The 15,112-nt window shown below is 39.7% G+C and overlaps 1 non-coding gene across 1 annotated transcript; it reads left to right on the top strand.

Moving 5' to 3' along the window:
- The first annotated feature begins 14,374 nt into the window (after positions 1-14,374).
- On the top strand, positions 14,375-14,481 carry LOC139081674 (U6 spliceosomal RNA). Its single transcript, XR_011536868.1, has one exon. It is a non-coding gene; the product is annotated as a U6 spliceosomal RNA (small nuclear RNA).
- The last annotated feature ends 631 nt before the right edge of the window (positions 14,482-15,112 follow it).

Raw genomic sequence — 15,112 nt, 5'->3', positions numbered from 1 at the left:
GCAAATGATCTGCTTTAGATTCAAATTCAGTGGCTTAGTCACTGGGCTTTCCACAAATGATTGGTCTTTGGTGTTCCCTCCTTGATGGCACTCCACTCTCCACTGTGGTTCCTGGGTACCCCTAGAAGTTTTTGGATCTTTTTAGGAAGCAGGATGACTGCACAGGCCTCTAGAATTCCAGGTCTCAGATCCAGACATTGACCATGGCCTGGATCACACTGTTCACTGGCTGGTGGGCAAAGCCATGTCAATTCCAGGTGGGCCAAGGGTAGAAGCAGGTCATCAGGTCCTGAATTCCTCCCCTCCTCTCTCTTACCCATCATCTGCTGCTCCAGCTCTTTTTCTGACTTTCTTTTTTTAACTACTGACTGCCTATAAAATAGCTCTTTTTAGTCGTCATCTTGTCCAAATGAGTAAGTCCAAATTTGGATGGACTATACTTCCCATTCATGATTCTTTTTCCAAGTGTCCCACATTCTTTCTTTCTTCCTTTTTTTTTTAATGGCACTATTTTCCTCCCAGTCTCAATAATCTTTGGAACATTCTCTTTCATTTTCTATAGTAAATCAGGTTCTATAATCAAGTTCTCTCCTTTTCCATCTACTGGTTCGGACCCAGGTCAGCTTGCATCTAAGATCATGCCTCACCATTGCAGTCACACGCCATGCAATCCATCTGCACTCTGCTGCCAAATGAACCTTCTCAAACACCCCTTTCATCATGTTACTGCTCCCCCAAGAATCCACAATGGCTTCCTGCTGCTAATGCATCAAAACCACCTCCCTTAAGGCCTGAGGAGCCTAGAGCCAATGATACAGAGACTAAAAATTTTTCAACTAAAGATTTCAGCTTTCAACTAAATATTTTTTTCTAGATCTAAATCTAAGCCTGGTTCTTCAGGAGTGAATACATAAATAGGGCAAAGGAGACACCATTTTTCCTCCGTACATGAGAACAATGTGTTGATCAACGTAGAAGATCAACAAATATTTCTTGAATAGAGAAAAGAACCTTATGGATAGTATGTGAAAATATAATTCCCTCAAATAGTATACTTTGCCCTTATTCATTCATCGATGCTGTTTTGGTTATCTATAGCTGTACTAATAAACTATCCTAAAACTTAGTGGCTTAAAATAACTGTTTATTATCTTTCATATTTCTGTGGGCTGACTGGGCTCAGTGGGGCAGCTCTTTTGCTGGTCTCTCTTGGGTTCTCTCTTGCAGTTGAAATTAGATGGAGCCTTGACTGGGAGCCTGGAACAGCTGGGCCTCTATCCGTTTTTATGTGGTCTCACCTCTCCCTCTCCATGTGGCCTCTCCATGTCATCCCTCAATGTGGTCTTTCTAGAAGGGGAGCCAGACTTCTTACATGGAGGCTCAAGTTTTCCAAAATTGAAGAAGAAGAAACTGCTAGGCCTAGAAAGCTTAGGTCCTAACTGGCGAAGTGTCAGTTCTGCCATATTCTATTGGTTAAATCAAGTCTCAGGGAAGCCAGCTTCGGTCAGGGATCTACACAAAGATGTGAATGCAGGGAGGTGTGGTTCATTGGGAGCCATCATTGGAGACTAGTTAGCATCCTTTGGCTCTTAATGATTCATGTCCTTCCTACATGAAAAATACGCTCACCCCTGCAAATCTCATTCCAATAAGGCATCAGTGTAAAGTCCAGGATATTGCCCACTAAATCAGGTGCCAGCACGGATGGGGCTTTAGGGGGCAGTCCTTCATGTGCCCTCCCTTGAGTGCAGAGACTGGTGAAGAAGGACAGGTTATCTGCCTCCCAACCATCCAATATATAATGATGAAAGAGACAGGAAAACTACAATTGACTCCCCTGTTCAAAAAGAGGGAGAAAGGGAGACAGGAACAGTCCCTGATTATAGCAATTCTGAAATCCAGCCTGGCACATGTCCCAATTTCTCTGACTTGAGGCAGGGGATGTTCCTTGATTAAGGCATAATTTTTCTTGTAGGAATGTTCTTCTCATCTCCTGGTTTCCTTCTCTGGGCTCTGGCTCATAAGAATGGCCCATGTTTGTAGCTGCATAGCTCTAAGCCTGTTTCCTGCCTCATTGGATGTCGAAGGCCCAAAGTGAGGGCAAACTCACTAGAGGGCAAACTAGCTAGTCTATAAAAAATGCCTCAGTGAATCACACCATCTGTTTGTATTCTCTGTAGTTCCCTCACTCATTGAATCTGGGCTGGTCCTGTGACCTGCTTTAACCAACGGAGTATGGCAGAGGTGACGATGTGCCAGCTCCAGGCCAAAGTCTTTTGTTTTTTCTATTGGGGTCATAATAGCTTATAACATTGTGAACTTTCAGTTTCACAGTATTATTTGTCATACACGATATAAGTGTGTCCCTTCACCCCTTTTACCCACCCTCTACTCTCCTTCCCCCGGTAACCACTAATTTGTTCTCTTTGTCCGTTAAGTTTGTTTATATTCCACATATGAGTGAAATCATATGGTGTTTGCCTTTCTCTTTGTGGCTTGTTTCCCTTAACATAATGCCCTCAAGGTACATCCAGGTGGTTGCAAATGGGATGATTTTGTCTTTCTTTACGGCTGAGTAGTATTCATTGTATATGTACACCACATCTTCTTTATGCAGTCATCAGTTGATGGGCACTTGGGTTGCTTCCGCATCTTGGCTATTGTGAATAATGGTGCAATGAACATAGGGGTGCATAATTTTCTTTGTATTGTTGTATTTCCAGTAGTGCGATAGCTGGGTCATATGATATTTCTACTTTAAACTTTTTGAGAACCCTCCATACTGTTTTCCACAGTGGCTGCACCAGTTTGCGTTCCCCCCAGCAGTGGATGAGGGTTCCCTTTTCTCCACATTCTCTCCAACATTTGTTGTTTTTTGTCTTGGTGATTATAGCCATTCTAACGGGTGTAAGATGATGATCTAAGTATAGTTTTGATTTGCAGTTCCCTGATGATTAGTGATGTTGAGCATCTTTTCAAGTGCCTATTAGTCATCTGTATATCTTCTTTAGAAAAATGTCTATCCATATCCTCTGGCCACGTTTTGATTGGGTTGTTTTTTTGTAGTTCATTTGTGTGAGTTTTTATATACTATGGAGATTAACCCCTTATTGGATATATGATTTGCAAATATTTTCTCCCAGTTGGTGGGTTGTTTTTTCATTTTGGTCTTGGTTTCCTTTGCCTTCCGGAAGCTCTTTAGTCTGATGAAGTCCCACTCATTAATTTTTTCTTTTGTTTCCCTTGTCTAAGTAGACATGGTATTCGAAAAGATCCTTTTAAGTCTGATGTCAAAGAGTGTTCTGCCCATATTTTCTGCTAGCAGTTTATGGTTTCAGGTCTTACCTTCAAGTCTTTGGTCCATTTTGAGTCTATTTTTGTGTATGGGGAAAGATAATAGTCTACTTTCATTCTTTTGCATGTGGCTGTCCAGTTTTCCCAGCACCATTTATTGAAGAGGCTTTCCTTTCTCCATTTTACGTTCTTGGCTCCTTTGTCAAAGAATAACTGTCCAAAGATGTGTAATTTTATTCCTGGGCTTTCAATTATGTTCCATTGATCTGTGTGTCTGTTCTTGTACCAGCACCATGCTGTTTTGATTACTATAGCTTTGTAATATATTTTGAAGTCAGGGATTGAGATGCCACCAGCTTTGCTCTTGTTTCTCAGGATTGCTTTGGCTATTCGGGGTCTTTTATTGCCCTATATGAATTTTAAGATTCTTTGTTCTATTTCTGTGAAGAATGTCATTGGGATTCTGATTGAGATTGCATTGAATCTGTAGATTGCTTTAGGTAGTATGGACATTTTAACTATGTTTATTCTTCAATCCATGTGCTTGGAATATCTTTCCATTTCTTTATGTCATTATTGATTTCTTTCATTGATGTCTTATAGTTTTCTTTGAATAGGTCTTTCACCTCTGGTTAAATTTATTCCTAGATATTTTATTCTTTTTGTTGCAATTGTAAATGGGATTGTATTCTTGAGTTCTTGTTATGTTAGTTCGTTATTAGAATATAGAAATGTTACTGATTTTTGTAAATTGACTTTGTACCCTGAAACTTTGCTGTCGTTGTTGATTATTTCTAATAGTTTTCCAATGGATTCTTTAGGGTTTTCTATGTATAAAATCATGTCATCTGCAAACAACGAGAGTTTCTCTTCTTCAGTGCCTATTTGGATTCCTGTTAATTCTTCTTCTTGCCTAATTGCTCTGTCCAAAACCTCTAGTACTATGTTGAATAAGAGTGGTGAGAGTGGGCACCCTTGTTTTATTCCTCTTTTCAAAGGGATGGTTTTCAGTTTTTCCCCATTGAGTATGATGAGGCCAAAGTCTTGAGAAGCCCTGGCAGCTTCTGATTTTGTGTTTTGGGGATCCCTGAGCCACCACCATGTAAGAAGTCTGAGTGCTCTGCTGGAAAGACCACCTGTAGAATCCACGTGGAGAGGGAGAGCCTTGGCACTATGTGAAGAAGGAGAGGGGCCAAGTCACCACAGCATCCCCATCGAGCCTCCAGATAACTCCATGCCTAGTGGCCATCTGACTGTAAGCACATGAGAGAATTCAGCTGAGACCACCAGAACTTCTCACTGAACCTAGTCAACCTATGGAACTGCAAGAGATAAGAAGGTCATTGTTGTTTTAAGCCATTAGACTAGAGTGGTTTGTTATGTAGCAGTAGTTAACCAAACACATGTATTCACTTATTGAAAGTTATTTAACTATCCTATATTTTAGGATGGTTATCCTATATAACTGTGCCTGATACTGTGTTAGGCAAAGTGGATGAAAAACTAAATAATGCATCAATTCTGAACTCTACCTTATTTGAATATGTTTGTTAATGAAAAACCATGGTAAATAGAAATACTTTAATTTTATATTTTAAAGATGAAGGTTTCTGTTTAAAATATACTTGTAGTGAATCCTTTTGTAAAAAGGAATAACTGAGGTTTTTCGTATTTTCCGTTTTCTTTATGTTACGTTTTTTAAATAGTGAAGAACACCTGAGCTTTTAATAATATAATTTGATTCAACAAATGTTTTCTAAGCACTTACTATGTGCTTACTCTGTATGTTTTCAAAATCTGTGTTGAAATTCAGGTGTTGTTATCCACCTGACTTCTGTTAGCTTGCATGGGGCTTATTGTCCTAAGTTCCTTGGGGATCCTGTTTTTGTCTATTAGCACGTATTCTTGTTACTGTCATGCATCCCCTGGCTATTTTCTTATTGCTTCAGCAAGAATTACGTTCAGTTGTTCAGTTTCTAAATGACCTAATTAGCAGCACTTTTTCAATTCTTTCCTTAGAATTCTCTCTATCTCTAGTCGGACTCCCTTCCCATTATTCTCCTTTCCTCTCTGAGTTTTACTCAACATCCTGCTAATGAGTTCACGTTCCACTCTTGTCCCTCCATGGATTTCTGCTCAGGCATTTGGAGGCCTCTTTGCCTTAATTATCGGGAAAAAAAAAACCTCTCTTCTTGGTCTTTCCTTGCTAGACTCTGCTGGCTTTGTTTCCAGCCTCTTAGTTCTCACGTGTCTTTATTTTTCACAGAAACAGAGAACATAAAGTAGAGAGGAGCCCTGGAGATCGTATAGTTTTACAAACGAGCAAAGTTTGGCTGGTGAGCCAAGTGACTTGTTCAAAGAACCACAGCCAGTTAGTGGCAGAGCCAGGACCAGTGCCCATACCTCCAAATGGAGAAGTCCTGCCTTCACTAATGCAACGGATGCAATGTCAAACCACATCAAACTAATATGAACGGACTAATTGATGATCAATCAATCAGCTCTATTTATAGTTAATTAATGGTCTTTAAGTACATCTCTGCTCTATTCTCAGTCTTGGGTTGAAACTGGGGGAAAATAAGAGAAAAAAGATAACTATGGTAGATTCAGAAACCATTCAGTAGTTCACAATTATATTTAAGGTTTAGGATTTTGATGAACACTCTTGAGCTTCTCATTAATTTATTCAATAAATACTCACTGAGTATCTACTATGTGCACATGTGTATGCATGTGTGCACACGTATGCACATTTTCCCAAGATTACTTTAAGGGGACACTGTGTGAAATAGCATACAACATCCTTATAAATATCTTTATAATACATACAATTACAAGCGCCATGCCCACAGCAACGTGCTATCGATTTACTGCTATTTTAGGAAAATGGACACTGTGATTCCTTGTAGATACTTTATCTTCCCAATTATTCTCAGTCCCCCATTCTTATAGTCATCTGATGGTTATATTTCATAGTAGGGGACCTCAAACTCAAATGCCTTCAGGGCCATGCAGTTAATATAAATAAGTGAAGCAGGCGAGGTGTTACATAGGTGGCATGCTGGGGACTGTGGCAGCACTGAGACCACAAATACCATTTAAAGTGGGCAGCTGCTACTCCATGTCAAGTGATTGTTGTCATGTGGGAATTTGAGAACCACTATTTCTAGAACTTCTGCATTTTCTTTTGTGTGTGAGGAAGTTGGCCCTGAGCTAACATCTGCTTCCAATCTTCCTCTTTTTGCTTGAGGAAGATTGTTGCTGAGCTAACATCTATGCCAATCTTCCTCTGGTTTATGTGGGATGCCACCACAGAGTGGCTTGATGAGGGGTGCTAGATCCATGCCAAGGATCCGGACCTGTGAACCCTGGGCTGCCAATTTGGAGTGCGTGAACTTAACCACTATGCCACTGGGCCAGCCCCCATAACTTCTGCATTTTTAAGAAATGCTGGAAATCTTTATTTTAGGTGAAGTCTCTTGATTTTGAAAATGTTGATGATTAATTTCATTCCACTGCATGAGCCCAATGAAGCCTGTTCACTAGATTCGAATCCTGGGAAGACAGTTGGACCTATCACCCTTGTATGTGCCTTCCGCACTGGCAGAGACGGCAGGATCCAAACTCTCCAGTCACAGGACTCTCTCATTTCCCAAGAATTCTGGAAGTGAGGGCTCAGGGACAGTGCTTCTTACTCACTGACCTCTGTGGGGTGGTCAAACAACCCACCTGGTGATCTGCCGGGTTAGTCTCCACTTGATATTGTTGAGAAAACCAAAGTCCCTCACCAGAGGAAATGAAGGGGGAAACAGTAGCTGCTTTTGCAAAGATCCAAATAACAGGTTGCCTTGTTTTTATTAGTTCAAAATGTATTGATTATTCTAGAAATTAAAATGTAGCATTGGCAGTGCCATACGATAAGTGTGTTAGATGCTTGTTCCTACATGGGTCATACTAACACAAATCTATACGTGGCATTTTGAATCATATTTCTCTAAACCCAACAATAAGTGTCTGTTACAACAATAGTTCAAACTGTTCAGTTCAAGGTCCTCAATAGTCTCCTAAACTTCAAATCTAATTGCCTGTTCTCATTGCTTGTCTTATTTCATTTACTCGTTTGTCAAATATTTATAGGGTGCCTTCTATGTGTCAGATATTGTTATAAACACTAAAGTGAATCCCCTCGACATGATCTCTTCTCTCATGGAGCTTACCTCTGTGAAGGCTAGGGAGATGAGAGCCAAGTAAACAAATTAATCAATAACATAGTTTCAAATAGCAATCATTGCTATGAAGAAAGTAAAATGGGGAAATAGGACAAGAGTGATTGACCAAAGTCTTTATGGCACAGTCATTTGTGTTGAGACTTGAATGGTGAGAAATCAACAGCAATGCAAAGATATGGGGGCAGAGGATTCCAGTCAGGAGAAACACCTGGTGCAAAAGCCCTGAAACAGGAACGGACTTGAAGAGTTCAAGGACCAGAAAGAAAACCTATGAATGGAATATCAAACCTGACTTCTCTCCAGCATTTGGCACTATTTACAGCCCTAGTCTGCATAGCATTCACCTAGTTGTACTTATCTGCTTCCTTTGCTGGTTCTCTCAAAGGTCCTGAAGAATGATTGCACCTCTTTTGGAGAGTTTATCCACTTCTAGAATTTCATCTCTTATCTCAATGTTGTACTCACCTGAGTACACTTACTAAGCTAGGAATTCAGGTAAATTTTATATGCCTAGAAATGGCAAGAAGACTTACCGCGTTTATAACTTTCTTCTCTCTGGAACCCAGAAACATCTTGCAGTAGTCCAGAAAGAATGTCCTGAGCGACAGTAGTGGCTGATGTAGAATCATTGGCTCCTGATAGCCTTTAGACACGTGTGCAGACATGGATGTATGTTATGGGAATGAGGAGACATATTCAGGGAGGATGATTCCAAAGTGTCAATGTTGAATCACCAGGTAGATGGTGGCACCGTTCACTGAGATTCAGGAAACAAGAGGAGGAGAAGCAGATTTCACTTGGGTACAGAGCAGGGTGGGTAGCAGGGTACAGATAATAGAATGCAAGACAGAGTAGAAAGAGGGTTAAGAAGGAGTTCCTGAATCTGAAGCTGGGACTCCAGCAGGAGAAGATCTCTTTATGACATCTCAGATTAGAACTCCAAATAATTGTTGTCAAGTCAACATGATTACAACGGGAATATGGTTCTGTAAAACTATCGAACATTATTCTTCTATGTTAGGATAAAAGAATTTTACAGGTTGGTCTAGAACAGGACCCACCAATAATGGAATTGCTTCCAATAACATCAGAATGCTATAAGATGTGCAAGTCAAAAGTTGGGGCAATTCCCTGGAAAATTTAAGCTAGAGTTATCTGGTGTCATTTCAATTTCCCCTCTGTCCAACTAATTAGATTTTTCTGAGTATAATCACTGGATTTTGAGAATTGAAGCATAGTGGCAGACTTAGCCACTATTATATCTTGGCTATGTTCATAAGTCATTAAACAAAATTTATTGGGCATTGACCTTGTGCTGGGTGCTGAGGGTGCAAAGATGAATAAGACATAGACTTTGTCCCAAAATTATCAACAAACCATACCTAAGATGACCTTCCTTTTTCAAACTAGTGATTTTTTTTCATAACTGATGGCTACTGTCTTTTAAACTAGTCTGTTATGTATCAAGAGCATGTGGGACCAACTTGTGTTTACTCTCTTAAACCTAAGGCTAATTGCAAATCACTGTCTCACCAAAAAGCCCTGTGATGCCAAGAGACTCACTGTAGGTCACTTGGAAGAGGGAAGAAGTCTAGGAGTGGTCAAGACCTGCTACATCTATTTTTTTAAGAGTTTGTTCCACTTAGAAATAGTTTCCTTGGTTATTAATTATGAATCATCTTACCTGGTCCTCTGGTAAAGCAGCTCAAGGGCCTATGTTCTGGCATTTTGATGGAATGGGTTTATTTTCTCCACCCTGGACACCAGGTGCTACTTGCTAAAAACAGCAGAGGACTTAATCTCTTCCCTTAAGGCTCCTGGCAGCTCTGCAGCAAATTTGGTCACTGAGCTGGCCCAGGCTCTGTTACCCCCGTCTCTAATGGGCTTCCTTCCCTAATGGGCTTGTGTGTGTGTGTGTTTGTATGTATGTGAGAGAGAGAGAGAAAGAGAATGTGCTTTAGGGTCTCTATTCTCAAATGGAGATAATGTTCTCTGCCTTAGTTGTCTTACAGGGTTATTCTGAAAGCAAAACAAGATAAAATAGGACAATAAATATGACTTTGCCTGGAAAAAGTGAGTCAGGACATTTAAAAATATTATTAACTAATTTGCAGTATTAAATCACTATTACTCTGCATTCCTGTGAGCGACAGTATTATCTGGTGGTTAAGGCCATGGGGTCCTTGATTTAGCCTTTGCAGACTGTGTGATCTTGGGTGAGTTACTTAATCCCTTTGAGCCTCAGTTTATTTATTTGTGAAATAGAGATGAGAACCTTATCTGCTTCATATAGTTACTTGAGGGTTGAATAACTTATTATAGGTAAGGGGCTTACCCTAGGGTCTGGCAAATGAAAAGTGTTTACTTAATCGCGTATTTGCTGTCTTTATCCCCACCATGCCCAAGAGGCCCTTATAGCTCTTTCCAAAAGTATTTTTACAGAAATGAACATGTATATCCTCCCATGACCCATGAAAAACCACAAACATTTGCAAAATGGAGAGACGGCATGCATTCAAGAGAAGAAGCTGTGGAAGGACCAGGATTTCAGTTCTGATACTTTGGCCATTTGGCCTGGTGACCTTGGACAGACTTTCTGTTTACAGTGGCATTGGCATTTCTTCAATATGCAGTGAAGATGCTGAGGTCCCGACTCATTCCCCCAAGGTAATGGAAATGTTCAAGTCTCTCCCACCTTTAAAATCGACCAACCAATCAATATCCAACCAAACATTTCAATAAAAGATTTTCTCTTTTTGATCATAGTCAAGCTTCTTAAAATGTTGTCTACATTAATTTTCCCTACTTTGTCACCCGCATTCTCTTCTTAACAAGGCATGGCAATCCACCCTTGGCATCTGTCACTCTATTACATCTTCTCTGGTTCAAGTTACCTCTTCTTTGACAAAAACCAGTGGCTATTTTTTATCTTCATTTCCTTAACTTTTGACCACAAAGAGAAGGGAAATGACCTTTATGTGTGGGAAATACATTTTCAAGTTTGAGTCTAGACATAGCAATTCTTGATGCTGAAATCAAAATTGTCATTTAAAGAGACTTTGTTCTGTTGATAACATCCCATATTCAGATACAAAATGTGAATTATTCAAGTAATCAGGGAAACTAGGCCTACTAAAATATCTTACTGTGACATCAGATACCAAAAGCGAAATCTGATGACAGGAAAATGATTAGAGCACAAAGCAATCTGTTGCTTTGTTCTGATATGAAATGACGACGGTGAAGTAGGCACGTGCTGCCATTTGTACCTGATGGATCCTAATGCATTTCAGACTATTGTCTAATCACTCTACCCCTGTCCAATCAAAACGTATTTGTCCTGTGTCACATACCATCAAGGCTTTCTTCCTTGTTAAGGAGCCTCTACAAAGATGCATGCAAAATGTTAAAGTTCGTCATTTGCATTACAACAGACATTTTCAAGGTTTAATTTCAGGCACACAGGCAGGTGGGTGCAGGCAATATTTTTGTCAGGAGAACATTTTCCAAGCCCCCCGAAACCCTCCTCCCACCCCACTGAGCTGACTGCATTTTAATGGGGCATTTGGTGAAGCTGCTACCCTGAGCTGAGTCAGATCATTGCAGAGAAAGTTTATCATTCTCAGAGGCTGTCAAGATGATTAAATAGGGTTGTTGTGCAGTAGGTCCCAAATGGCAGCAGCAATGGAGTGGAATAAACACCAGACTGGGAATCATGGGAACTGGTCTAGTCTGGTTCTGTGACTCTGGGTGAGTCTCTTCCACTCTCTTAGCCTGGGTACTGTCACCAGTAAAAGGAAGGGCTGGCTAGATGGTTTCTAAGGTCACGTCCAGTTCAATGATTCTGAAGTCATTTTTTAATCTTCTCCTCTCTAATACTGCAGCTCTCCTCCTAATTTCTTTGACCTTTTTTTACCTTGCCTGATTTTACCACTACTTTCCAAAATGATTTCTTCTTATCTCTCTGCCTCTTCACTTACTTTCTGGCTAGTTCACTCAGAGATAACCCTGGGAAATATGTATCTCACAAGCAAATCATTTTCTCCTGTGAAGATAGTATATCTCTATCCTATGTTCACAGTAGAGCAATTACATGGCAAATTCTGGATGTGTCCAGAATACTCACTCTTTCAAAGCCTGAACTCTGAGTCTTTTCCTAACATTGTTCACTGACGTGTGTGTGAAATACCAGTTGGGTGGCCAGGTTTGAAACCAGATAATTCAGCCAGACGACTGGGCCCTATATGGAGTAGACATGTCTTCCTATGCCTCTGCTCTGATAATTACTTTCTTTAAAGATTTTCAAACTCTAAGGTTGATGAAACTTTTTACATTGTTTTTTCTTGCTCCAGTTCCTCAAATCCAAGCTGACAGTGGGGAGGGGCCTGGAAGGAATGGTGACTCATCGGTTAAATGTGTCAACAAGAACCTACCCTCTTTCCCGGGACTCAATTAGCACTAATAGAATGATTTTTTTTTTTAAAGATTCACAATTAGAAATACTGTGAACTTGCAGAATATCAAGAATAAAGAGAATATCCTAAAAGTTTTCCTAACAATATTAATGGATAAAATGCAGGACACCCAGTTAAATTTGAAGTTCATATAAACAATGGATAATTTTTTAGAATAAGTATGTTCAAAATATTTCCTTATTTATTGGGAATGCAAATTTAATCAGCATCCTGTATTTTTACTTGCTAAACATGGCAATCCTATTTCCCGGAATAAAGCTAGATCTCCCAAATAGCACATCAACAGCAGTGGATGGTAGAAGGCAATCTGAGTGATGTTTTCAAAATTCTGAGATATTATGATCAGTCTAGAATCCCATAGCTATCCAACTCATCAATGAAATATATGGAAGAAATTAAAACATGTTAAGACATTCAAATTCAAGGACTTAGGAAAATATGACTTCTCAGAAAGTTATCCAGTATGTGTTCCAGGAAAACAAGAGATTAAACCAAAAAAGTGACGATGTGGGGTGCATCAAAGTGTGACCTAGGTTCGGAAAGGCAGTGAAGGGAGTTCTTAAGATGGCAGGTATTCAGCAGAACTAACATAACAGGTGAGATTCTTTCACTGCATGTAATAGAAAATCAAACTCAAATTGGCTTAAACAAAAACTAGAGGTAGAGAGGTCTCTCAAATTGATTTAATGGTTCAAAGATCAACAAAGACCCAGACTCTTACCACGTTTCTGCCCTGTCATCCTTGCTATTGGTTTCATCCTAAAGCTGCCTTTCCTCCTGTCATAAGATGGCCGCCAGAAGCAACCTGAGCAACTGCTTCTTTGTCCACACCTAGCAGGAGAGAGAGACTTCTCCCTGGGAAATATCTCCTTACATTTCATTGCCCCAAATTGGCCTAGGAAGGCTGCCCATTCCCGGAAGAGTCTCCAGCAAAGGAGATGGAGTGGCTTTGATTCTTCCGCTCAGTGCTTACTGTGTGTCAGACACTGCGCTCAGCCCTAGGGGTAAAGCAGAAAATCAGACAGATGAAATTCCCCGCCTTCCTGGAGCTTACGTTCAGGTAAACAGATGATAAACAAGTGGGTAAAATATCTGTGTGTTAAGGTGATATGTGCTAGTGTGACAAATAAAGCAGAGGAGGGGATAGGAAGTGTCTGAGGGTGATGGCACTTTAGGAAAGGGATCTGGGAATGTCCTCACTGACATTGCAACTGTTGCCTCAGTCTAATCTTCTGCAATGGAATGGATTTGGGGGAATCACCACACTGTCCATTGCACCTGCAGAACACACAACCCAGGTCAAAGCAGGAGGACAGAGGGCCCTGGGAGAGAGGTCTCCTGCAGAAAAAGGAGACTTTGGAGAATATGTCGTGTAATGGAAAATTTAAAAATAGTGTTAGACTCAGGAGAAACAAAGACATGTATGAGAAAGAAATTATACTCACAGAATACCACCTGCCTCCCCCATGAATGATGTTTATATAGTCACAATAATGTAAATGCTGTTATTAGTTTTCAAATTTAAGAATGAACTGGTAGAGAAAGCATGGAAGATTTAATTATAATTCCAGAACCAAATGTAAATATTATCAATTTGAATGCTCTAAGATTGGAATGCTGAAGAAGGGAGAGAGAAGAGCTGAAGGTGAGGCTGGGAGCACCAGTGTTCTCATTGTACCCATGGACGTAAGAGAGACTGGCTACACCTGGTGGAATAAGAAATGATAGTGTATGTTTATTATCTAAAATTTCAAAGGTAGCCAAACAGTAGAGAAACTAAATATGTTATAACTATATTGAGAAGTTGTTGAGGACAGGTGGGAGGTGATATAAGTGAGCTACATCTTATAGCAGGAAGTTGAATGTCTAAAATGGACAAATTCAGGGGTCTGCCTGGTGGCGTACTGGTTAATTTCACACACTCTGCTTTGGTGGCCCGGGGTTCGTGGGTTTAGATCTTGGATGTGGACCTACACACTGCTCCTCGAGCCATGCTGTGACAGCATCCCACACACAAAATAGAGGAAGATTGGCATGGATGTTATCTCAGGGCCAATCTTCCTCAAGTGAAAAGAGGAGGACTGGCAACAGATGTTAGCTCAAGGCTAATCTTCCTCATCAAAAATTAAATAAATACAATAAAATGGACAAATTCAGAAATAGTACATAAACTCCTGTAGACCATAAAGCTATAGAAGAACTACAGTATGCCTATGTCACTAAAGAATAAACACGTTAAAGCATTAGTGGGTTGACTTTGGGAGGACTGAATGAGGGTGGCAGTGAAGGGCAAAGTATTGGTTTTGTTATTAGTTTTTTGGGAAAATTTGAATTTTGAACTATATGCCCATATGACTTTGATTTAAAAGATGTCTGGTGCTTGCTTCAGCAACACATATACTAAAATTGGAACAATACAGAGAAGATGAGCATGGCCCCTATGCAAGGGTGACATGCAAATTCGTGAAACATTCCATATTTTTCTATGTATAATGATATAGTTTTTGCAAGCAAACTGTACCTACACATATGCACACAGCCAAACATTTTTGGTATTCACACAGAAAAATATTCTGGAGTCATGTTCACCAAATAATCTTGGGGGTGGGATTACAGTGAGCTTTCACATTCTAGTAGATGTAATTTTCTTACCTTTGACAATTGTATATTGTTGTTACTTTTACATTTGTATTACTTATGATAAAGATAAATCTTAAAATAAAACAAAATAAAATTAAAAATATCTGGTCTCCACTCTAGAAGAATTTCTTTCTGTATTCGTAAGAATGATACATGTTCATTACAGAAAATTTCAAAGCTATACAAAATTTTCCAGTATTTAAAGGCAACTGTAAAATATTGGTGTATTTTCTTCTAGTCTTTTTAAATCAATTATATTTATGCACATTTGCGATTATGTAGAGTAAGGATACATTTGGATGAATTCAAATTTGTAAATCTAAACTGATTAGCTTAGAGTCGGAGATAATTTGTAACATTTTAAATCTCCCTTAGGGTGGAAAACAAGACCAAAACAAACATGGTCTTTGTGTGAAGTGACCTTTGACATTAAACTGTAACAGTAAAATTAGCCTGTTCATCAAGGAGACTAGA

The sequence above is a fragment of the Equus przewalskii genome, unplaced genomic scaffold, assembly GCF_037783145.1.
Source record: "Equus przewalskii isolate Varuska unplaced genomic scaffold, EquPr2 ChrUn-3, whole genome shotgun sequence".
NCBI lineage: Eukaryota > Metazoa > Chordata > Mammalia > Perissodactyla > Equidae > Equus > Equus przewalskii.
This window is presented reverse-complemented; position numbering and strand designations above follow the sequence as displayed.